This window comes from Sus scrofa, chromosome 4 (assembly GCF_054392235.1).
Source record: "Sus scrofa isolate SSC_HxYL_T2T_F1_AM1 chromosome 4, Sscrofa_HxYL_maternal_Yorkshire_Landrace_v2.0, whole genome shotgun sequence".
Lineage (NCBI taxonomy): Eukaryota > Metazoa > Chordata > Mammalia > Artiodactyla > Suidae > Sus > Sus scrofa.
This window is the reverse complement of record NC_139386.1, coordinates 23,902,449-23,928,053: the sequence shown is the minus strand read 5'-3', so window position 1 is coordinate 23,928,053 and position 25,605 is coordinate 23,902,449. Positions and strand designations below refer to the sequence as shown.

Sequence of the window (25,605 nt, the reverse complement as noted above, 5' to 3'; positions counted from 1 at the left end):
AAACTGGGTCAACAGTACAAGCCAGAAACAAAGTGGTTGAGAAATTCTGAATAGTGTTTCAACAACCACTATTTCAAAAGTAATGAGGATGAGATAATCAATGTGTTTATTATTTAAACTTTTCCTCCACTGGCTGTGAGTTTCTTGAAATAATGGTTCCATAATATCTCTAGTTATCCTCAGAAAACAGTGCTTGGGATATAGAGGATGTTCAGTAACTATTTGTTGAATAATTTAATTTAAAAAATAGAGAGGTAGTCACTCAATGAATTATAGTTAAGTGACAAAGATTCTTCAAAGAATCCCAATTTTTAAATATCTGCATGTATTTAAATTAGATATTCTTCATTGAACTTTTCTTCTCAACAGATGAGAAATTTCCAACACAGTTCTCTATAGTGTATCACAGTGCTAGGGATTATGCGATGCTTTCATTGTGGAAATAAGAGGGTTCAGTGATTGTAATAATATCCCAAATTAATTTTTTGCAACCATATAAACAATATATTTCTCCACTTCATAAAAAGTTTAATTGATATTTACTCCCTTTAAAATTTTATTCAGTCAATTTAACTACTCCTGACCACTTCCACAAAGGGAATGTTTCCTTTCTCTTCCAAGCAAGATTTTTAAGGGTTTTCACCTGAAATGTTTTATAGGTCCTACAAATGCATAACTCTGAAAGAAATATTTTCTGCAGTTTTCTTCAAAGCAAGTTAACATATAAATCTGCTAATATATTTTGTTACAAGGGTGCTTGGAAATTCTCCTAATGATAGCTGTCATATTAGTGGGCTGAGAATTTTTGGATGAATAGACCAGATTTCATGAGTTAAACTTAAAAAAAAAATCCCTAAGTTTTTGGATACTAAAACATTGACCTCTGCTTGAAGTAAAAACAAGAATTATCCTAAAATTTAAGCGACTAAATGAGTTATTTTTTAAAAGCACATTTTATTGCCATTGATAAGAATGAAATTCATGAAAAGAAAGTAATCAAATACAAATGCTATGCAGAAGTTTTTTGAATGCCAATTATTTTATGTTATTAAAATACTTCCCTTATATTTATTATACTTTAAAGTTTGTATAATGGAAGAGAAAAAGGAAACATCCACCTGCTTAACAAAGGAAAATATAAAGTTAAATGGAAAAAATACACACTCTACTATCTTTTTATACATGAGCTATTACTGCCATTGGAGTTGGGTGTTTTTCCTTTTAAGCTTTTACCTAAAAAGTATACGTTATTTTACACTTTAACTTGGAAATCAGTCTCTTTCTTCTGCTAATACTGCAGAATATTATTTAAGAATGTATGCAATTTATGTAAGCCAAAATTCAGGGAAAGGAAATGTGACTGTATTTCCAAAAGCACTGAAATAGATATTTATCTGTTTACCTGGAATAATGGTACTTCATATTTGTAGAGAGCAAACTCAAACTTCAATAAACTTTGTAAGTTAAACATTACACTAGACTCTAAGTTATGTATGATTATTGTTTCTATTCTACAGATGAGGAAATTGCTAGAGCAAAGATTTAAGTAGAGCTCATGGTCACATGAGTTACAGAAAGGGGAAGCTCTGATTTGAACAAAATATTTAGAACTTGTCTACTCTCTCCCACTCTCTTTCTTTATTTGAAATCTGTTTCAAAGGATCCAGCAGGAAAAAGTGAAACCTCATTATCAAACTTTCAAGTACTCAGAAAAATATTACACATTCACTTTACTTTGGCTAATCAGAATTTGTCTATATGTAATCATTTACTCTGAATGGAGTAATTTTTCATTTTAGAGTCATTTTCACTAAATTAAAACCACAATGTGTTACACTGGCAAACATATAGACACTTCAAAGCCTTACTAAGCACTTATGATCTATGAGAGTTGGTAAGTCATTTAAAATAGTCAAGTTACCATTTTATTACCTGTGACTAACAATCCCAATCACGCCTACCTACACAGGGTGCTAATGTGATATCAGGACTATAACCTATGCAAGCTTCCTAGTGTGGCACTTGGTACACGGTAAATGCACAATAATTTATAGTTTTAGCTCCTTTACATTCCTGAATCCCAACTTAATTTTCTTCATGCTTGACATCTGCTATTATCAAATACCATATTTTGAAACTCCTGAATACTGACTATTTTTCAATGTTTACTTTTCTCACAGGCAGTATGTGAGACATTATTCCTATTAATATTGCCCACTTGTAACCTCATATATTTCTTGTATTTTTCTACTGCCATGTTGTGGTCTGGGACCACCTAATACCACAGCCACCACTTCCCTGGGATCCTGTTTCTAGACTTTATCCTCACCAATCATTTACACTGCCATTGGAGGTACTCCACATATATATTATAGAATTCCTTTGCTTTAACTCCTATAGCAATCTGCATGTCTTTGAAATAAAGTCAAATTTCCTTAACATGGCTTATTAGAACATTCATGAAATAGTCCTCATCTCATTGCAGCCCTCCAAATTTTCTTAGCAACTTTCTTTTCTCCCAGTCTTATTTTTCTGTCTTTTGCCAAAATCAAAATTTTCCATTCCTTTTCAAAATTCAAATTAATGCCTCTTATTGGTCTTTTCTGAATTCTATAGAGAATGGATTACTACTTCATTTTTATGCTAATTATAACCATTATAAATTTCCACCAGACTATTTTGGTTATTAAGATCTCTCAACTCATTTAGACATGCACACAAATGGCTTATTTTTCCAAATAACTGCACCCTCAGTTATACTGTATGGAAATTTACTTCTAGATAATGCCTCTCTTAAAAGTATTTTAGCCTTGGAGTTCCCCTCATGTTGCAGCAGAGACTAATCCAACTAGGAACCATGAGGTTGTGGGTTCGATCCCTGGCCTCACTCAGTGGGTTAAGGATCCAGCGTTGCCGTAAGCTGTGGTGTAGACTGCAGATGTGGGTCAGATCTGGCATTACTGGGGCTGTGGAGTAGGCTGGCAGTTGTAGCTCCGATTAGACCCCTATCTGTAGCTCCGATTAGACCCCTAGCTGCCCCATATGCCGCAGATGCAGCCCTGAAAAGACAAATGACAAAAAAAAAATGTATTTTAGCCTTATACCATGATGTGGTTATTATTAGATTAAAGGAAGAATTCCATTATGTTCTTCAATCTCAGAGAAGTTTATGTTAAAACTTTATGGGATTTTTAAAGATATTTTTAATTGAAATATATTTGATGTAGAATATTATATGTCACAGGTGTACAAGACAGAGATTCACAATTTTTAAAGGTTATACTCGACTTATAATTAATATAAATTATTGGCTATATTCCCCCTGTTGTAAAATACATTCTCATAGTTTTTTTTTTTACCTAATAATTTGTGCCTTTTAATCCTTTACCCCTGTATTGGCCTTCCCAAATGCCCTCTCTCTACTGGTGACTGCTAATTTATACTCTGAGTCTGCTTTTTTGGATTATATTCACGTATATGTTTTATTTTTTAAATTCCACATATAAGTGATACCATAAACAATTTTATCTTACTCTAACTTATTTCACTTAGCATAATGCCCTCCAGGTCCATCTGTGTTGCTGCAAATGGAAAAAATTTTGTTCATTTTTATGGCTGAGTAGTATTCCATTGTGTGTGTATTTGGATGTGTATGTATAATACATACAAGTTGGTAAATACTGCTACTAACATTAGGGTTCAGGTATCTTTTCGAATTAGAATTTTTGTCTTTTCTGTGCATATGCCCAGAAGTGGAAATGCTGGATTATATGGTAGTTCCATTTTTAGTTTTTTGATAAATATCCATACTGTTTTCCACAATGGCTTTATCAATTTACTTTGCCATCAACAGTGCACAAGGGTTTCCTTTTCTCCACATCCTTGCCAACATATGTGATTTGTATTCTTTTGGATGATATCCATTGTGAAGTGATAGCTCATTGTGGTTTTGATTTGTGATGTTGAGCATGTTTTCAGGTACTTGTTGGCCATTTGCATTTCCACTATGGAAAAATGTCTATTCAGTTCTTCCGCACACATTTTAATCCATTGACTATATATCTGTTTTTGTGCCAATATCATATTATTTTGATTACTGTAAAATTAGAATACAGTCTGAAGTCAGGGAGTGTGATACGTCCACCTATGTTCATCTTTATCAAGATTGTTTTTGCTATTTGGGAAATTTGTTTCCATACAAATTTTTAAACTGTTATAGTTCTGTGAAAAAGACCCTGGTATTTTAATAGGGATTGCATGGAATCGGTCAATTGCCTTGAGTAGTATGGTCATTTTAATAATATTCTTTCAATCCAAGAATATAGTCTATCTTCCCAGCTATTTGTGTCTTCAATTTCTTCATCATCTTATACTTTTCCACGTATAGGTTTTTTACTTCTATAGGTGGGCTTATTCTTAGGTATTTTATTCTTTTTGATATGAAGGTAAATGATATTACTTCCTAAATTTATCTTTCTGATAGTTGTTAGTGTATAGAAATGTAACAGATTTCTGTATATTGTTTTTGTATCCCGAAAATTTGCTAAATTCATTGATGAACTCTAATAGTTTTCTGATGGCATCTTCAGGATTTTCTATGTACAGTGTCATTTCTTCTCAGGCAGTGAGTTTTACTTCTTCCTTTCCAATTAGGATTCCTTTTATTTATTTTTCTTATCTGATTGCTGTGTTAGAATTTCTAATACTATATTGAATCACGGTGGCAAGAGTGGATATTCTTGTCATTCTTAATCTTAGAATAATTGTTTTTAGTTTTTCACCATTGAGTATGATATGGTATGATTGAGTAGCTGTGGCTTTGTCATATATGGCCTTTAATATGTTGAGGTATGTTTCCTCTTATACCTATTTTCTGGAGAGTTTTATCATAAATGGCTGTTGAAGTTTGTCAAAAGATTTTGTGCATCTATAATTTATGTTTTAAATTTATTTTAAAAATTATATTAAAATATATATGATAGCTAGCATTGTATAAGTTTAAGGTTCATGCCTATTGATTTGATAATTGTATTTGTAATATTATTACCCTTGTAATGATAATTAGCATGTCTATCATATCACATAATTATTTCTTTTTAGTTTTTGGAATAATTGACTGCTTAGCAAGTTTGATTATTATAACATAATATTGTCTATATTTACTGTGCATTATATCTCTAGAACTTATTTACTACTAATTTCACACTTGTACCCTTAAATGAATTTTGTCCTATCCCCTTACTGTTCTCTGCTGTTAACCACCATTTTACTCTGTTTCGTAAGTTTGACTTTTCCAAATTTTACTTATAACGGGTATCATGCAGCATTTGCCTTTCTATGTTTGGCTTATTTCACTTGACAGAAGGTCCTCCAGGTACATCCATGTTATCTCAAATGGTAGGATGTCCCCTTTCATGGCTGAATTATGCGTATTTACCTGTTCAACTCTTGATGGACACTTCAGTTGTTTCCTATGTTGGCTATTGTGCATAATGCTGCAATGAACATGGAAGTGCAGATACCTATTTGCCAGCCCGTTTTCATTTCCTTTGGGTATATACCCAGAAGTGGAAATGCTAGATCATACAATAGGTGTGTATATATATATATATATAATTTTTTGAACAACCTCCAACCTGTCTTCCATGGTTTCTACACCAATCTGCATTTCCAATAGCAATGTACAAATGTAATTTTTTTCTCCCCATCCTCACCAATATTTTTTATCTTTGATCTTTTGATGAAACCTATTATATAACAAGTGGGAAGTAATACCTCATTGTGATTTTGATTTGCATTTCCCTGATGAATAGTCATGTTAAGCACCTTTTCATGTAGCTATTGGCCTTTTGGATGTCTTCCTTGGACATCCAAAGTTTATCTACCCATTTTAACTGGATTTGTTATTTTATTATTAAATTAGATGAGTCTGTAAATTCTAAATATTAACCTCACATCAGGTATATGGTTTATAAAATTTTTCCTTTCTGTAGGCTGAATTTTCATTGTTTATTGTTTCTTTGGGTATGCAAAATCTTTTAAGTTTGATGTAATCATATTTGTTTTCTTCCTTTGTTGTGTTTTTGGTGTCATATACAGAAAAATCTTTGCCAAATCAATGTTGAGGAGATTCTTCCCTATCTTTCCTTCTAGGCATATTCTGGCACGAAATTTTATGTTTAAGCCTTTAATGCATTTCAAGTTAATATTTGTGAGCAGTATAAGTTGAGGGTATAATTTCATTTCCTATATGTGTTTATCCAGTTTTCCTAGCATCATTTATTGAAAGGGCTACACTTTCCTCATGGATGTTCTTATCTCCTTTGTCAAATAGTACGTGACCATATCTGTAGGGAATAAATTCTGGGCTCTCTATTTTATTTCACTGGGAAATGTATCTATTTTTATGCTGGTACCATAGCGTTTTAGTGACTATAGATTACCATAGGAAAACGTTATTCCTATGAAATAGGGAAATGTTATTCCTCTAGCTTTGCTTTCCTTTCTCAGGATTGCTTTGGCTATTCAAAATTTTCATGATTCCATACAAATTTTAGGATTGCTTTTTCTATCTCTGTGAAGAATGCCATTGGAATTTTGAGGCCTAAATTCTATAGATGGCTTTGGATAGTAGGCATTTTTTAAAAAATTTCTCCAGTGCTTTGCAATTGAAGCATGGGTTGCTTAAAGAGAAGCAGATGGTTTGTGGCTCTTTCACATAAATTTTTTCACTGTCTCTTGATCTTTATACATTTCTTCAATATTGGTCAAAATAAGGATAAAAAAAATAAGAAAATGGCTTCATGCATTGGAATCTAGAGGTGTTGCTCTCCCACCTCCTTGGGAATACTTTGCCATATCATATCTCTAAAATGCCCTTCTTCCTTGCTCCAGTAATACAGGGTCAGCTCCACAGGCTAATGAATAAGCAGATGACTAAATTTGGAAGAAAAATTAAAAACAAAAACAATTATTAAAAATTAAAAACACAAACAAAAATTAAAAACAATTAATGTTTAGAAATATTCCTCAAATTTATGAGTACTTCTCTTGTGGCTTTCTTTTCATCCAATAAAAAAAGGAGAAACAACACACTCTCTCTCCTACAGGTAGGAAAGAAAACAGATCTCCTTTGGTCAATCAACACTAGTTATCTAGGGCCCATGAAAAACATCCTTTAATACAGTTGAAGGGCTCTTCCATCAAAATATTAATTTTTTCATTATGTAATTACCATAACTAGAGAATTCAGACAGTGTTGCTTGAGCAATGGTAGACTTCTGGCAAATTTTACAGATTGGAAGTATAGCAGTTGTCAAATACCATGTCTTATTTGATGTGACCTTCTTTTTCATATGGCTTATTTAAATCAATTAATATGTGGACATTCATGTCTCCTCTACTCTCCATATTTCTGAAATTCCAGAGCTGAAATGAGTTTAGGTCAATCTATTAACATAGCATTTACATTCTTTTGAATAGATCTTTTCATATATTCTTCCTTCTGGTATGTAATTTCTTAGGCATGTAAAACATGCCTTATATGCAGGAGAATGTATCAGCTGGAGAATATTCTTCAGCACATTTCTGAAATGAAGCTGTTATTAATTCTTTTATAGTGGCGTCCTTAGTGTACCATGATGACCAGTTTTGTTATGTGCTTTCAAAGACTGTATAATTTAGGTCTCTAATTCCATATCTATTAGGTCTCTAATTCCACATCTATGGACACAGGTCCAAATCCATTCAACTGAACAACCAAAGCCAAATTGGCCATATGGGGAGAGGATGGAGGTCTCTTGTGACTATGGATAAACTACTTAAATATAAGGATAGCCCCTCAAATTGCTCTTCTTTGGTCACAAATAAAAAATGGCATTTCATTGAGCTTCTCTAGCACTATTTACTACCTAAAATTCAGAACCTCACAAACCAGTGCTCTAGGATAGACAAATCATTCACTCTACCTACCTGTATTTGGGCTTAGAAGCACAGCACAATTAACACAGCACATAATTGTCGTATTTCTTGATGTCTAAAGATTCCAAATGTGGAGTCTCTTTATTTTCCCATAATATTCTGTTTCCTCAGACTTTCCTTCCTGTTAAAAAATCTGAGCACTTACATGTATAGTACCAACATATGTGTACACACACACACACATATATATATATTTTAATAACTACTTAAGCAGTTCAAAGTCAAGTTGCAGCAAGTCACAAACCAACACTTTTGATGAAATTTATGTTTCCATTAAACCTAATGTCTTATAAAAATAGTCAATGACCTTATTAAAAAAATAACCTCTCACTCCATGGACAAGGTTTCATTTGTTAGAGTTACCCATCGAGTCTGAACAACAGCTCAGTTCTAAAAATGGGCAGTACAGCACAGGACTGGCCACACAAACCACCAAAGTGAGAAATTTACAGTCTCTATTTCACTAAACCATCATGAAAACTTAAGCTTGCTGGATCAAGACCCCACCAGAAGTTTCCATTCTTACTCTCCTATCAAATGCCTTTCCTAGGAGATTTTTCAAAGTCTTAAGCTCAATGCACCAGATGCTAACATTTCCCCTGAATTAAACGTATTCCCTTCTGCCCAAACTATAGACTTCACAGAGAAATTGGGAACTCAGGTTTTTTGCAAGGAGGAGTGTAGTAGGTCCCAATGACAAAGAAGCAAGTAAGTTCCTCCTTCTGCTGCAGCGGAATATAAAAGGAGTTGTGAGGGTGTGTTTTCAACCTAAAATCAATTACTTATTTAAGAAGGTTGTCATTAATATCACTTATAACAGGTGTCATAGGTGTTTGGATCATGGTAGTTACCCAATAAATAGAAGCTTATATTATTAATATTACTGTTAGCCTTTTGACTTATTCCTGGGCATAGATTAGATCTATGTATGTTTCATTTTTCCCTCTAATCCTCTGCGGTTCTTCCAGAGTCTGCCACACTAAGATAAAGGGGAGAACTTCTTTTAAACTGACTTCATGCAGAAAAACAGCATAAGCCAATCTAAAGAAGAATCTAGAACAATTTACCACTTTGTTCCTTAATGTTAAAGTTTACCCTAATACAATGAGCAATATATTCTTTTACACTTAGGAAAGCATATGTTAACATAAACAATACAATCTAATGTCCTTAATAAGCTAGCAATATGACAGAGACAGCATGCACACTAATAATTATAATAAATGGAGTAAATGTAATATAGTATATTATTGAAGTACACAGGTGTGGTACTTAATAGAGAGAAGCAGGTGAGGGTGGTTATGGAAAGATGCTTGGAGGAAGGAGCTTAGAACATTTGGTTCACACGTAATGTTACCTCATATCCTGCATTTCTCTGAACCAAATGTGATTTTTAAGTAACACAGTTATCAGAGAAATATTGATTTTTTTGGTTTCTTTCATATATCTTTTGTTTTAGTCACAGAAAGGAAAGAACAACATATGTTGGACAAAGTAAAATCAATAACTCTAAAAATTAACTTACTTTTCCCAATAACAGAATTAGGCATACACATAAATAATGTATTTTGGAGTATGAAAGAGAGAAATGTATGTTGTAGGAAAAAAACAATTTACAGAAGGCAGCCAAGATTGCTGTGAAAAATGCCCAGTGGCTTTGAGAATAAAGTATAGTGGATTTGCCAGGATCCATACTTCATTTTGATACAGAAAGTGTGTAAATAAGAGGCCTACTTCAGGGATGATGTGCATCATTTTCTTTGCTGTTTAGTAAAGTCTGGATAATTTGCATCCATCTTATAAATATAACTCTTGTTCACAGATAAGGAGTATTCGAACTGATCATATTTTATTTCTTTCGATCAAAGAAATTTAGGAAGAATTTACAAAAATGGTATTACTCCTAATTCAGAACTTAAGAAATGTTGGGGGAAATGTGTATTTCTAACTTAAGTAGAAATTCCCTTAACTGTAAAATTTGAGTGAAACTACTCTTATACCTCATTAGAGAGAGATTTAAATCCCAAGTAAACTGTCACCCAAGCAAATTGTCAGTTTGGATATTTTTAACTGATTACAGACAGAATCATGTTTCATTGCACTCTCCTTCTGGCCAAGGAATATTTGCAAGGTTTGAGTAAAATGTGAGTATACTTAACAACCTAATCCATAACACTGAGTAAATGTAGACATTACTCTGCTTGAGTGAAAACATCACAAACTGAACACGGCCCAACAATTTGTTTTAAAAGTGTCTCTTTTGTGTTCAATAAATGGGAATACATTCACTATCTTTCTCATTCTATATAATTACAGCAGATGGTAACGTTTTTCCTTAGACTGAGAACTTGGCATATAACATGTTTAATTTGGCTCACGATAGAACATTTATAGAACAGCATTCCAAGCAGTGATTTTCTAAAAGATTCCCTATTGAATATGAATGTAATTATGCTAAATATTCCACCCAGAAATTATAACCCTAACCCTAAAGGTTCTTCCTTGGGCATAAAACACAAACATAGGGCTTTTTTTTTTTTTTTTTTTTGCTATATTTTCTAGGCCACCGAGAAGTCTATAAATTGCTACTGCAGGGTAATAACTGACTTAATATTTGAATTTATAAATATGATTAGCTTTAATACCCCAGGTGATCTATTAACCTTATTAATTATGGTTTTGCCCATTGCATATTGATGAAAGTCAAGGCTATTTCTGTATGACTGGAGGCTAAAGGCCTTCAGTAGATGCAGGAAAAAATTTGGAATATCTTGGTCAAGGATTTCTCTCTTTTGTTCTTTTTCAATTGTTCTATTTAATGGAGACTAGGGCATTATCACTACTAGCACAAATCATGAAATGACTGCTGAGTTTTAGAAGAATCACCAGTGCTTATATAGCAAGAGGAAGCCAGGCCAGCTTAAATGGCCCCTTCTCCCTCAGGTAACCAGGAAATCTATAATAAGTGAAAAGCTTGTGGAAAGCTTGGAGTCAATACTTAACCTATAAGAATTACAAACCTTGGAGCTCCTGTTGTGGCTCAGTGGTTAATGAATCCGACTAGGAACCATGAGGTTGTGGGTCTGATCCCTGGCCTCACTCAGTGGGTTAAGGAACCGGCGTTGCCATAAGCTGTGGTGTAGGTCACAGACACGGCTGCGATCCTGCCTTGCTGTATCTGTGGCGAAGGCCGGCAGCTGTAGCTCCAATTAGACCCCTAGCCTGGGAACCTCCATATGCCACAGATGCGGTCCTAGAAAAGACAAAAAAAAAAAAAAAAAAAAAAAAAGGAATTTACAAAGCTTGCTTAATATGACTTGTTATGCAGGAGAGGCCATCAGGAGAACTAGGCCTACTGAGTTTGGCTAATATTTATCACTCTTTGTGAGGAACATGGAGTGACTGTAGGAGAAAGAAAAAAAGAGACAAATGCAATTTCAAGAAAAAATAAATAAAAAATGCAGGGTGTGGGATCAAGGTGTTCAATATGAAGTTAAAATACACAACACTTTGTTTAGTGAAAGCAGTATTCCGCCTAAGATTCAAAAAAAGTGAAAGGGATAAAAGAAAGCTTTTATTAAGACTCATTAACTGTGTATTGCATGAAGATCTTAAAAAGGATGAATATAACCTACATAAAAATTAAGTATATGAAGAAAAGCAAGGGTCATTAGTGAGACAAAGATTTAGGTGAGGATAAAAACACAGCAAGAGGAGAAAAAGCAGAATCTCTTTGTTTCTAAGCTACACAATTTATGGAGTGTTTTTCTATACAGGATGGTTGAAAAAAATTATTAGAGTCAACACTTTCACTTAGAAGCCCATCGCTATAATATAGCTCCTATATCAACATGACCACTTGCACCTAAGCACAATTTGAAAACCTCCTATTAGAAGGTGAGCATAGCTCTCTCTCTCATCTTATTAACAACAGTAGGAAAAGTCAATATTAAGTATGGAGGATAGATAGCCCTATGAAAATGGCAAAAACACGACTGAACAACAACAAAAAAGCCTTGGCAATATTAAATTCTGGCAAGTTGCAAAAGGAGATGTCTTTCCCCTCTGGTAGGAATGTAAAATGGTGAAATTACTTTGGAAGATAGTTTGGCAGTACCTTAAAAAACTAAACATAGTCTCACCACACCATCAAGCAGTTGTGCTCCTAGGTATTGACCCAGCTGCCTTGAAAATATATGTTTTTGCAAAAACCTGTGTACTATGTTTATTTCAGCTTTATTCATAATCACTGAAAACTGGAAACCAGCAAAAGGTTCTTCAATAAATAAATGTGTACAAAACAGTGGTGCATCCATACACTGGAATATTATTCAGAGACAAAATGAAATGATCTTTCAAGTCACACCAAGACATGGATCAGTTATTAAATGCATACTATGAAGTGAAAGAAGTCATTCTGAAAGTGCTTTCTAGTGTACAGTTACATGTGTAGGACATTCAAGTAAAGGTAAAACTGCGTAGACAGTAAATGTATCTCTCATTTTCTATGAGGTACTAGTTACTTAAAAATAACACAAGCAACAAAAGAAAAAAAATTATAGACAAATTGGACAACACCAATATTAAAACTTTTGCTCTTCAAACAACAGCATCAAAGATATCAAAGACAGCCCACAGAATGGCAGAAAATATTTGCAAATTATGTAGCTAATAAGTATTGGGAAATGCAGTCTTAATGTGTACAGTTTTCAGATCACAACTGAACACCTAAGAATGGGCCTTGGGGTTGGAATACTTCCTTACCAAAAGAGAAAGAGCACACAGCCTGTGCCGGGCTTCTCATCTTGTATCGGAATATATTCCCCTATTTCATGATCAATGACTTTTGTAGCTGCTCAAAATATGTGCACCAGGGGGCAATGGCCAATTCTGCTGTTGTATAATGTCCTCCACCTACAGTGTATGGGTGTATAAGCAGGCCCTTTCTTAGCTGCAAGGAGAGACCAGCTGGCCATAGGGACCCAAAGCACTCTACTGAAACTGTGATCTTGCTCGGTTTATTCTCTAGATAAGTAAAGCAATTTTTCCTCCAGTGCTTAACTGTGTTGTGTTTTCCTTGGAAATCTGACACCAAGATGCTGCGGGCAGAAGCATTTAAACTATTCCCCTGGGATTGGTCACCAGTGCACAGTACTCTGCTTGACATAAGAAACGTGTGTACAGATATATTATGAATTCTTACAAATTAATAATAAAAGGAGAAATAACCATGTTTTTAAAAAGCCAAAGAATATGGACAAACATTCCTCCAAAAAAGATATATATGGATATTAAGCACACGTAGAGGTGTTTCACATCATTAGCCAGCAGAAAACGCAAAGCAACACCCCAATGATACACATCTTTACACATACTGTGGTGCTTGTCATCCAGAAAAATTTTAAGGGAAAATAGCAAGTGTTAGCAATGATGTGAGGAAACTGAAGCATTTATGACCTGTTAGTGGAAACGTTAAATGGTGCAGCCACTTCGGAAATACTTCCTCAAAAACGTAGTTACCATATTACTAAGCCTGCACACTCTTAAAGAAATGAACATATACCACACACACACACACACACACACACACACACACAATATACACACATTTTCCTAGAACCACTATGCATAATAGCCAAAATGTGAAAAATTATCCAAACATTCATTAGAAGATTAATAGTAAAATAAAATGTGATATATTCACACAGTGGAATACTACTTGACAATAGAAAGGAATGAAGTTAAAAACTGAATTGCAGTTTTCATTCCGGCATATAAGAAACTTGGAAGTTTCCACTTCATTCTAACAATAAATAAAAAGCTGAACAAACAGAAAAATCAACAACTCTTCTTAAGTCAATAAGTGATACGAGGTCACAGGGCAAACTGCAGCCCAGAAATTGGAGAGACCTTTAAGGAATATAGAGAACCACAACTTACCAGAGCAGAAACCAATAAGCAGAAACATTCATGGGAATCAGTGCCAGGGCAGAGAAACCTGATCTGGAATTGATAAAATGCTGGAGACTCAACATAGAGAATATGAGAAATTAAAAACTCCAGGGCACCCAGTTATTGAGGGCCCTCCCACCCTTTTGTGAATTATACCTCCCGAAATTCTACAAGAGTCTCCCAGTGAATGTCACAGAAAAATCTCCTCCAGCTTCCAGCTGGGGGACAGGAAAAAGGAACCATTATGAAACCTACCAGGGCACTCTATTCTTAGTAAGGTCTGTCCTCAGCGGAAACTATTTAACCAGAGTCTGGGGTTTTATTGTAGCTTAACTGATCTAGAAAAAAGGAAATGCCTACTTCCATCCCACCCTAGCCGTCCTGTCCCACCTCAGTGGGGGTAAAATTAACAAATGAGAAGCACTTGTGAAAGTTCAAAATGCAGAGACCAATGGTTACTAAAAGATTGAGACTTAATCATAGGACTCCAGAATGTTTTACTCTTTCTACACACACACCACCAAATTACTAAACACCTATTTACAACAGTCCTTTTATCAAGTATATCCAGCTATAAGTGAAAAAATCACAAGGCATATAAAAAGCAAAGAGCAATTTAAAGAGGCTCACCAGCATCCACACCAGAATTCAAAATGCCAGGGATGGTGGAGTGATCAGACCAAGAACTTAAAACAACCATGACTCATATGTCAAGGTCTCTTACATATAAATAGTATTCAAAAACATTTGAGCAATATAAGCACAGCTATGAAAGTTTTAAGAGACAAAAAGAATTACAAGTAATTTAAAAATTACATTATAATAGAAATGAAGAATATCTTTGATGGGCTTATTAGTAGATTGGACATAAATAAGGAAAGAATATTTGAGCTTGAGCATATATTAATTAAAAACCTCCAAAACTGAAAGGAAAAAGCAAAATAAGACAGAAAAGAACACAGATATCAAAGAACGTTGGTAAAAGCACAAAATGTGCAAAATATACATAATGGAAATACCAAAAAAAAAAAAAAAGAAGAGAAAAGGGATGAAAAGAAATACTTGAAGCAATAATGATTGTGAAATTCCCTCAAACTAATATCAGACATCAATCCACAAATTCAGGAATCTTACAAAATACCAAACAATATAAATGACCAAAACACACACACACACTACACCCAGGCATATCATTTCATTTTTAAGTGACAGAAATAAATATAAAGAAAAAAATCTTGAAAAAGCCAGTAGAAAAACTATTTTACTAATCAAAGATAAGAATTGTCTTATCAGATAACATGCAAGCAAGAAGCCAAGTGGAGTAAAATATTTAAAGTGTTGAGAGAATAAAACTACACACCTAAAATTCTGTACTCTGTGAAATTATTTTTTAAAAGAGAAAAGGGAGTTCCCTTTGTGATGCAGAGGAAACGAATCTGACTAGGAACCATGAGGTTGTGGGTTCGATCCCTGGCCTCACTCAGTGGGTTAAAGATCTGGTGTTGCCATGAGCTGTGGAGACGCGGCTCAGATCTGTCATTGCTGTGGCTGTGGTGTAGTTTGGCAGCTGTAGCTCTGATAAGACCCCTAGCCTGGGAATCTCCATATGCTGCTGGTGCAGCCCTAAAAAGAAAAAGACAAAAACCAAAAAAAGATTAAAAATAAAAGAGGAGAGGAAGTTCCTGCTATGGCATGGTGCTTTAAGGATCTAGCTTTGCCACAGCCATGGCATAGGTTGCAGCTGTGGCTTGGATTCAGTCCCTGGCACAGAAACTCCCATATGTCACAAGTGTGGCCAAAAACAGAAAAAATAAATCAATAAATAAAAATAAAGGAAAAATAGTCTTTCTCAGACAAAAATTTTCTTTAGAAAATTTGTTGCCAGTAAAATTGCCTTGCAGAAATTTTTACAAGGAATTATTTAGAGAGAAGAAAAATGATAAGCATTCCCGTCATGGCTCAGTGGTTAACAAATCCAACTAGGAACCATGACGTGTGGGTTCGATCCCTGGCCTCACTCAGTGGGTTACGGATTCAGCGTTGCCATGAGCTGTGGTATGCTCGGCTCGGATCCTGCATGGCTGTGGCTGTGGCTGTGGTGTAGGCCGGCGGCTATAGCTCTGATTAGACCCCTGGCCTGGGAACCTCCATATGCCGCGGCAGTGGCCCTAGAAAAGGCAAAAAGACAAAAAATTTTAAAAAAAGAAGAAAAATGATAGATGCCAGAAAATCAGACGTATATCAAGAAAGGAAAAGCATTGCTAAAGCATTTTCAGTGAAGGTAAAACATAAAATTTTCCTTATTTATAATTGTTTTAACAGATAACATTTGAAAATAATAGCAACAATATATCCAATTATATGTAAAAGTGGACTAAGATCAGCTATAAATTTATACTGCAAACTCTAGGGCAACCACTAAAAAGAATTTTAAAGTACATCAAATATACAAAGAAAGGAGATAAAATGGCATAACATAAAGCTAAATTAAAACCACAAAAAGCATAAAAAGAGCAGAATTCAAAGATATCAACAAAGAACAAAGGCAACAAATTGAAAATAGTAACAATATGGTAGGTATTAATCCAACTACATCAATAATTACTTTTCACATCAGTTGTCTAAATGCAGCAATTAACAGACAGATTATTAGAGTGTATCATAAGAAAGACTCAACTATATGTGGTCTACGTGAAGCCTGTTTTAAATATAAAGGCACATATAGACTTAAAGTAAATGGATGGAGAAAGTACATTATATTGACAGCGATTAAAAGATTAAAGAGTTCGCATATTAATATCAGACAAAAGGTCTTAAAGCAAGAAAAATTGGAATATACAAAGAGGATCATTCCATAATGATAAAGGAGTCATTTCTCAAAAAAATAAAATTCCTTAGTGCATGTGTGAATAACAAGAGAATAACAAACTGCATAAGGCAAAAACTGATAGACCTGCAAGTGGAAAAAGACACATTGTTACAGTTGGAGATTTCAGAAAGTCTATCAGAGATTGACAGATGAATTGACTAATAATTGAAATATATGGACTACTTCATCCAACAACAGAATACGCATTTTTCTCAAGCTGTTATGGAACCTTCAGCAAGGTACACTGCATTCTGGACCATTAGATATACCTTCTCAAAAGAATAGAAATCATGCAATGTCTGTTCTTAGAGTGTAATGGAATTAAACTGAAATTAACTACAGAAAGATAGCTAGAAAATCCCAAAATAATTGGAGTAAACAATACAGATCTAAATAACATGAGTCAAAAAAAAAAAATAAAGATCTCAAGACACACTAAAAAAAATTGTGTATTAAGGGAAAATGAAACTATAAATTCTCAAACCTTGAGGAAAGGTGAAAGCAGCACTTAGGGGAAAATTTATAACATTGAATGCATATATTAGAAAAGAAAAAATATATAAAATAAAAATATATATGAGGAAAACTGCAAATTATATTAAATGAAATCAACAAACTGAATAATTGGAGAGGTATTCTGTGTTCATGGATAGAAAGACTCAAAACTGTTAAGATGTAAGTTCTTCCTAACTTAATCTATAAATTTGATGAAATCGCAGTCAAAATTCCAGAAAGTAACTTTGTAGATATTGACAAATTAATTCTGAAGTTTATTTGGAGAACCAAAGGACCCAGAATAGCTAACACAATATGGAAGGAGAATTATGAAGTTGGAGAACTGGCACTACCAACTTCAAGATTTAACATAAAGCTACACTAATCAAGACAGTATAGATTAGCAAAAAGACAACCAAATGAATTAATGGAACAGAACAGAGATTGCAGAAATAGACCCCTATAAATAGATTCAGTATCACACTTGTTCTGAATCACATTACCTGATGACGTGAAGATTCACAGGAAATTTGCCATGAAAACTTCTAAGTGGCTAATAAATATTGGTCATGAGCAATGTCTTAACAAAAAGGATAGTTCCCTCCTCAATTCAGCTAAAAATAAAGATTGAACACTATACCAATAGGATGGTAAGAAGTGGATAATGAAAAAACAAGGGAATATTTTCAGCTTTGTGATCTGTCATAAAAGGAAAACAGATCCCTTAAAAAAACCTGCATCAACACAACACTGCCTACTAATGGCATATTCAACTCAACTAGAAAACAAAAGTTGTAAACTACTTAGAACCGATTAGTATAAAGAAACTTGCCACCATTTTTTCAATAAATATAAAGAATAGTATATGTAAATAGCTGCATATATTTATTTACATCTATTTGTGTATATATATATACCCACATATATATTATGAAATAAATTCATTAGTTATAATTTAAATTCTAATAGGTATCCTGAAGATAGGGAGAGAGTTTTAAAAATATTTTCTCTAATGTCGGAATTTTCTAAAAATAAACATATATTGCTTTATTTAAAAAATATCCACCTGATAATCTGGAAATCCTAGAATTTAACTAGAATCAAGGTGTTCATGATATATTGGTACGAAAGTTGAAATAATGTTATTTCAAAGAGCAAATAATATTTCTATTTCATGAATTCTATAATTTTAGGATGATGAAGAATTTAATGATGAGCCATTTTAGGTGTTTAAGGACATGTCCAGAACATGTTATTAATCAAATAATCAATTACAACAAAAACATGGGAAGCCATTAAATGTTACAAAATATTTTCATGATTTTTATGTTGTTACATATGATTCCTCCTGTTTGGTTACTTTTTAAAATAAATATTTGGGGAGTTCATGTCATGTCATGCCTCAGTGGAAACGAATCTTACTAGTATCAAATAGGATGCAGGCTCGATCCCTGGACTTATTCAGTGGCTTAAGGATCTGGTGTGTCTGTGAGCTGTGATGTAGGTCACAAATACGGCTTGGATCCTACATTGCTGTGGCTGTGATGTAGGCCAGTGGCTACAGTTCTGATTTGACCCCTAGCCTGGGAACCTCCATATGCCATGAGTGTGGCCCTAAAAAGACAAAAAAAAAAGGAGCTTAGTCTATACTTAAACACAATAAAATTAAATGCAATAGTCAATTAAATAAATAATAAATAATTGGGTCAGTTTTAACTCAAAGAAACAGAACTGGAAAAGCATCTTTCCCACCTCTAGAACAAGACAACAGCTGGACAAAGGAAGGATTAATGACTTTTTGTAAATCCATCATCAGCACACTGAGGTCACAGGACAAACCACTGGGGAGAAGAAAGAATATGTGCCACACCAGCCACTATAACTAGAAGATGGTCAGGAGCTCTTGGGATGATCGCAGGACTGAGAACTACACTCATAGTGCCATTACAAATCAGGTTTAATCTCAATATCAGAAAACATCCTTCACTTGCAGTCCCAGATCTCATCACCAAGCTTACAGTATCAAGTGAAAATAAGAGTGAGATGCAGCCTTGAGAGTTGCAAGAGACAGATCTTATTGGTGAAAGATTGGAAAGGGCAACCAAGTAGATTGCAGAAATTAGAAAAACCCTCTAGCCAACTTGCCCATGCTTATAGTGTGAAGGTTTACATTCTTCTATTGAAGAGCCTAGCTGGGTTTAAACAGTGTGGTTACTATGGTTACTTTCCATGCACCACAGGCTCCAGGGCTTCTTGAAGAAAAGGCTGTTTCGAGGGGCAGGTGCAATGTAAGATAAGCCTGGAGCATTATTTAGGGCCAGAGAGTGAGGAAATGCTACAAAGCAAAACAGTTGGTAACTGAGGGACACAGGAGACAACTTAGAAAAGCAGCCAATGCTGAAATGATCTGGCCAATAAAATAAATGATGGTAGTATTGGATTACAAGCAAAAATTAGAATAAATTAATAATTTTAACATAGTAGAAAGAATAATGAAATAAGTTGGAATGAATAATTGAATTAATTAAAAAAGAAAAATTTTTTTCCTCAGAAATAATTTTAATTAACAAAATTAGAAGAAAGGAAGGAAATAGAAATTACCATTAAAACAGCATAATAATAATCTCTGCAGGCACCAATACTTTGAGGAATGCTAAAAGTAATGGAGGAACTAAAAGAAGGATGATATCTGCATGTCCAAAGTGTATGTGTCACAAAATATTCAATAATTACTGTAGTGATTTTAACAAATGTCCACAAATATTTGATAATCCTCCTCCAAGGTGGTGATTAACACTCCTCCTTAAGTATAGGCTGAATTAGTGATTTACTTCACATTGTAACATTACAATGAAGAAGCCTTATAGACACAAGGTTAATCAGTGAGTAACATTAAACTCATCAGTGATATCTCATATTGATATCATGTACTCCTCCAACATGTTATTAAAAAATACATTACCTCTATAGTACTCTTCCCACCAAATTCATAACTCCAGTTCACTTATGAGAAAACATCGGAAAATACAAAATTGACTGATATTCTATAAAATATCTGAGTGCTACTCTTCAGAAGTGTCAAGGTTATGAAAGGCCAGGCATGATCTGAAATTGTCACATACTATGGAGTATTAGGAGGAAAAGACATTTCATGAAAATGACAAAAAAGCAGGGGTTGAATACTCATATCCGACAAAATAGACTTTAAAACAAAGGCCATAAAGAAAGATAAAGGACATTTAATGATAAAAGGATCAATAGAAGGAGAGGATATTATACTCAACAATACATATGCATCTAATATAGGAGTCTCATATATGTAAAATACTAACAGACACAAAAGGAGAAAATAATGGGAATATAATAATAGTAGGAGATTTTAACATCCCACTCACATCAGTGAAGAGATCCTAGAGACAGAAAATCAACAAGGCAACAGAGATTCTAAGTGACAAAATAGAAGAGACTTAATTGATATTTCCAAAACATTTTATCCAATAAAAACAGAATATACATTCTTTCCCAGTGCACATGGAACATTATCTAGAACTGACCACATACTGGGGCATAAAACTAACTTCAACAAATTTAAGAGGATAGAAATTATTTCAAGCATCTTCTCTGACCACAATGGCATGAAACTAAAAATCAACCAAAGAAAAAGAAATGAGGGAAAAAAAAAACACATAAAGAGTAAACAACATGTTACTAAAAAACCAATGGATCAAGGAGGAAATCAAAAAATGAATTAAAAAATACCTTAATACAAATTACAATGAAAACACAACCATACAAAATCTATGGGATGCCTCAAAAGCAGTTCTTTACAGGGAAGTTCATAGCAATACAGACCTTCTTCAAAAAACAAGAAAAATCTCAAATCAACAACTTAACCTACCACCTAAAAGAAATTAGAAAAAGAACAAAACCTAAAAATCAAGAGAAATAAGGAAATAATAAGGAGGAAATAAAGAAAATAGAGCTTAAAAATAATAGAAAAAAATAAATAAAACCAATAGCTGGTTCTTTGAAATGGTAAACCAAAGTGACAAACCTCTGGCCAGGCTCACCAAGAAGGAAAGAGAGAGAACCCAAATAAACAAAATAAGAAATGGAAAAGGAGAATTCTCAACTGATACTGCACAGATACAAAAAATCCTAAGAGAATACTACAAATGATTATATGCCAACAAATCTGACAACATAAAAGAAATGGGCAACTTTCTAGAATCATACAGCCCACCAAAACTGAATCAAGAAGAAATAGGTACTCTTAATAGACTGATCACTAGAAGTGAAACAGAAAATTAATAATAATAATAATAATAATAATTATCTCCCTGAAAATAAAAGTCCAGGACCAAATGGCCTCACAGGTGAATTTTACCAAACATACAAAGATAAACTTATACTTATCCCTCTCAAACTCTTTCAAAAGACTGAAGAAGAAGGACCACTATCAAAGACATTCTATGTAGCAATCATCATCCTAATACCAAAACCAGACAAAGAATTACAAGGAAAGAAAATTATAGGCCAGTATCTTTGCTGAATATAGACGCAAAAATTCTCAATAAAACTTTAGCAAACTAAATCCAACAGCACATAAAAAAGCTCATATGCCATGACCAAATGAGATTCATCTGAATTTCACAAGGATGGTTCAACCTACACAAATCAATGTTATATACCTCATTAACACAAGTCAAAAACAACACTATCATCTCAATAGATGTGGAAAAAACATTTGCCAAATTCAACAGCCCAACATTCATGATAAAAACTTTTACCAAAGTAGGTATGGAGAAAATAAATCTCAGCATAATAAAATCCATTTATGTAGTTTCTGCTGTGGTGCAGTGGATTAAAAATCTAGTGTTGTCACAGCTGTGGCATAGGTTGCAGCTGCCGCTCAAGTGTGACCTCTGGCCTGGCAGCTTCCATATGCCGTGAGAGTGGCCAAATCAATAAATAAATTAAATAAAAAGCTATTTATAACAAACCCACAGCCAATACTCAACAAAGAAAAGCTGAAATCCTTCCTGCTAAAACTTAGAACAAGGCAAGGATACTCACTCTCACCACTTTTATTCAACATTGTATTGGAAGCCCTAGTCACAGCAATCAGATAAATAAATAATAAATAAAATAAAAATTGGAAGAGAAGAGGTAAAACTGCCACTATATGAAGATGACATTATTTATATATAGAAAACCCTGTATACTCCAAACAAAAACAATTCAATCTGATAAATAAATTCAGCAAAGTAGCAGGAAAAATATTAATATTAAGAAATTGGGTGCATTTCTGTATACTAAAAATGAAATATTAGAAAAGGAATATTAAAACACCTTTTAAAATCTCAGAGAAAAATTAAATAAAATGCCCAGGAAATAACTTGACCAAGGAGGTGAAAGACTTACACAAGAGAACTATAAAGCATTAAATAAAGGAAATTAAAGAGGATTCAAAGAAATGGAAAGACAGCACATGTTCCTAGTGGAAGAATTAATATTGTTAAAGTGGTCATGGTCATACCAACCAAAGCAATCTACAGATTTAATAGGATCCCTATCAAATTACCCATGAAATTTTTCACAGAACCAGAACCAATAATCCAAAAAATGTATATGGAACAATAAAAGACCCAGAATTGCCAAAGCAGTCCTGAGGGAATAAAAACAAAAAACAAAACAAAAGGCATAACTCCCTCAGACTTCAGACAATATTGCAAAGCTATAGTAATCAAAATAGTGTGGTATTGATACAAAAAAAGAAATACAGAAAAATGGAATAGAATAGAGAGCCCAGAAATAAATTCAGACACCTACGATCAATTAATTCTTGACAAAGGAGGCAAGAATGTAAAATGGGAAATAATCTCTTCAGCAAGTGGTGCTGGCACAACTAGACAGCTGCATGTAAATCAATGATACTAGAACTCACCCTCACACCATGCACAAAAATGAACTCAAATGGCTTTAAAGACTTAAACATAAGATATGACATTATAAAATTCCTAGAAGAGAGCACAGACAAAACATTCTGGGACATAAATTGAACAAATGTTTTATTAGCACAGTCTCCCAAGACAATAGAAATAAAAACAAAAAATAAACAAATGGGACCTAATCAAACTCACAAGCTTTTATACATCAAAGAAACCATAAACAAAACAAAAAGACAACCTATGGAATGGGAGAAAATATGCAATATGCAACTGACAAGGGCCTAATCTCCAAAATATACAAACAGCTCATACAACTCAACAAAACAAACAACCTAATAAAAAAATAAATGGTCAGAAGACCTAAATAGACATTTCTCCAAAGAAGAAAACATATGGATGGCCAGTAAGCACATGAAAAGATGCTCAACATAGCTAATTATTAGAGAACTATAAAACTATGGTGAGGTACCACCTCACATTGGTTAGAATGTTACTAATAAAATTACAAATAACAAATGCTGGAGAAGGTGTGGAGAAAAGGGAACCCTTTTACACTGTTGGAGGGAATGTAAATTGGTACAACCACTATGGAAAACAGTATATAAATTTCTCAGAAAAATAAAGGTAAAATTACCATGTGATCCAGCAATCCCACCCCTGGGTATGTACCTGGACAAAACTTTCATTAAAAAAGATAGATGCACCCTGATGTTCATTGCAGCACTATTGTCAATAGCCAATACATGGAAACAACTTAAATGTTCACTGATAGATAAATGGATTAACAGGATGTGGTACATATATACAGTGATATACTATTCAGCCATTAAAAATGAAATAATGCCATTTGCAGCAAAATGAATACAACTAGAGATTATCATAATAAGTAAGTCAGAAAGACAAATATCATGTGATAACATTGATACAGGGAATCTAAACTATGGCACAAATGAACCTATCTACAAAACAGAAATAAACTCGCAGATGAGAGAATGGGCTTGTGGTTGCCAAAGTAAAGGCAGGAAGAAGTGGGATAAACTGAGGGTTTGTTGGTAGATGCAAACTATTACATTTAGAATGGATAAACATAGAGTTTCCATTGTGGCGCGATGGTTAACGAATCCAACTAGGAACCATGAGGTTGCGGGTTCCCTGGCCTCGCTCAGTGGGTTAAATGATCCGGCATTGCCATGAGCTGTGGTGTAGGTCGCAGACGTGGCTCGGAGCTGGCGTTGCTGTGTCCGTTGCGTAGGCCAGTGGCTACAGGTCCGATTAGACCCCTAGCCTGGGAACCTCCATATGCCGCGGGAGCGACCCTAGAAAAGGCAAAAAAAAAAAAAGACCAAAAAAAAATGGATAAACAATAAGGTCCTACTGCATAGCACAGGGAAATATCTCCAATCTCTTGGGATAGATTATAATGGAAGATAATAAAAAAACAAATTTTTATGATGGAAAATAATATACGACTGAGTCACTTTGTTGTACAGCAAAAACTGGCACAATAGTAATTCAACTATAATTTTTAAAAAGGTATTATGGAATGTGAAACATGGTGTTTTCGCGAGGGTCATGAAAGAGAAGAAGCTCTTTAGTGGGAACATGGGGAAATCCAATACCAAGTTTAGGTCATGAAATTATATCAATTTTAATTCATCAGCTTTGATTTATTAGCTTAGATGTATAAGATGTTGATCAGAGTTGACTGGATAAAAGGTATATAGGTAATCTGTACTATCAATGCAATTCTTTTATACATCTAAAATTATTTCTATTTTTTTTTTTTTTTGGTCTTTTTGTTGTTGTTGTTGTTGCTATTTCTTGGGTCGTTCCCGCGGCATATGGAGGTTCCCAGGCTAGGGGGCCAATCGGAGCTGTAGCCACCGGCCTACACCAGAGCCACAGCAACGCGGGATCCGAGCCGCGTCTGCAACCTACACCACAGCTCACGGCAACGCTGGATCGTTAACCCACTGAGCAAGGGCAGGGACCGAACCCGCAACCTCATGGTTCCTAGTCGGATTCGTTAACCTACTGCGCCATGACGGGAACTCCCTAAAATTATTTCTAAATAAATTCCATGTAAGCTCATTAATAATGATTCGTTTGATAATGTGGCTGCCTTAAAAATTATTAGCAGTTATTACTCATAAATATAAAGAGAAATCTTAATTCACAGCAGCAGATTCTTGTGCTCAATGAGCTAGAGCCTTAGGAAGGGTGAAAGCCTGAAAAGTGCAGGAAAAATATTATTGGGGATTGACATCATAAGCTCACAGTAATCAATGCATCACTTTCATACTAATCATTAAACAGTAGGATGCATTACCTATTTGAAAATGATCAATATTTTTATAC

At 34.1% G+C, this 25,605-nt stretch overlaps 1 long non-coding RNA gene across 2 annotated transcripts in view; it reads right to left on the bottom strand.

The window, feature by feature from the left end:
- Positions 1 to 25,605, bottom strand: part of LOC102168185 (uncharacterized) — a 131,834-nt gene that overhangs the window by 91,043 nt on the left and 15,186 nt on the right. Inside the window, exon 1 of one of the 2 annotated variants that reach the window (XR_014842984.1) lies at positions 13,921 to 14,152. The exons of the other annotated variant lie outside the window; for it this stretch is intronic. This is a non-coding gene — a long non-coding RNA (uncharacterized LOC102168185). Of the gene's footprint in view, positions 1 to 13,920; positions 14,153 to 25,605 lie in introns of those variants that run through there. 2 annotated transcript variants of the gene reach the window in all.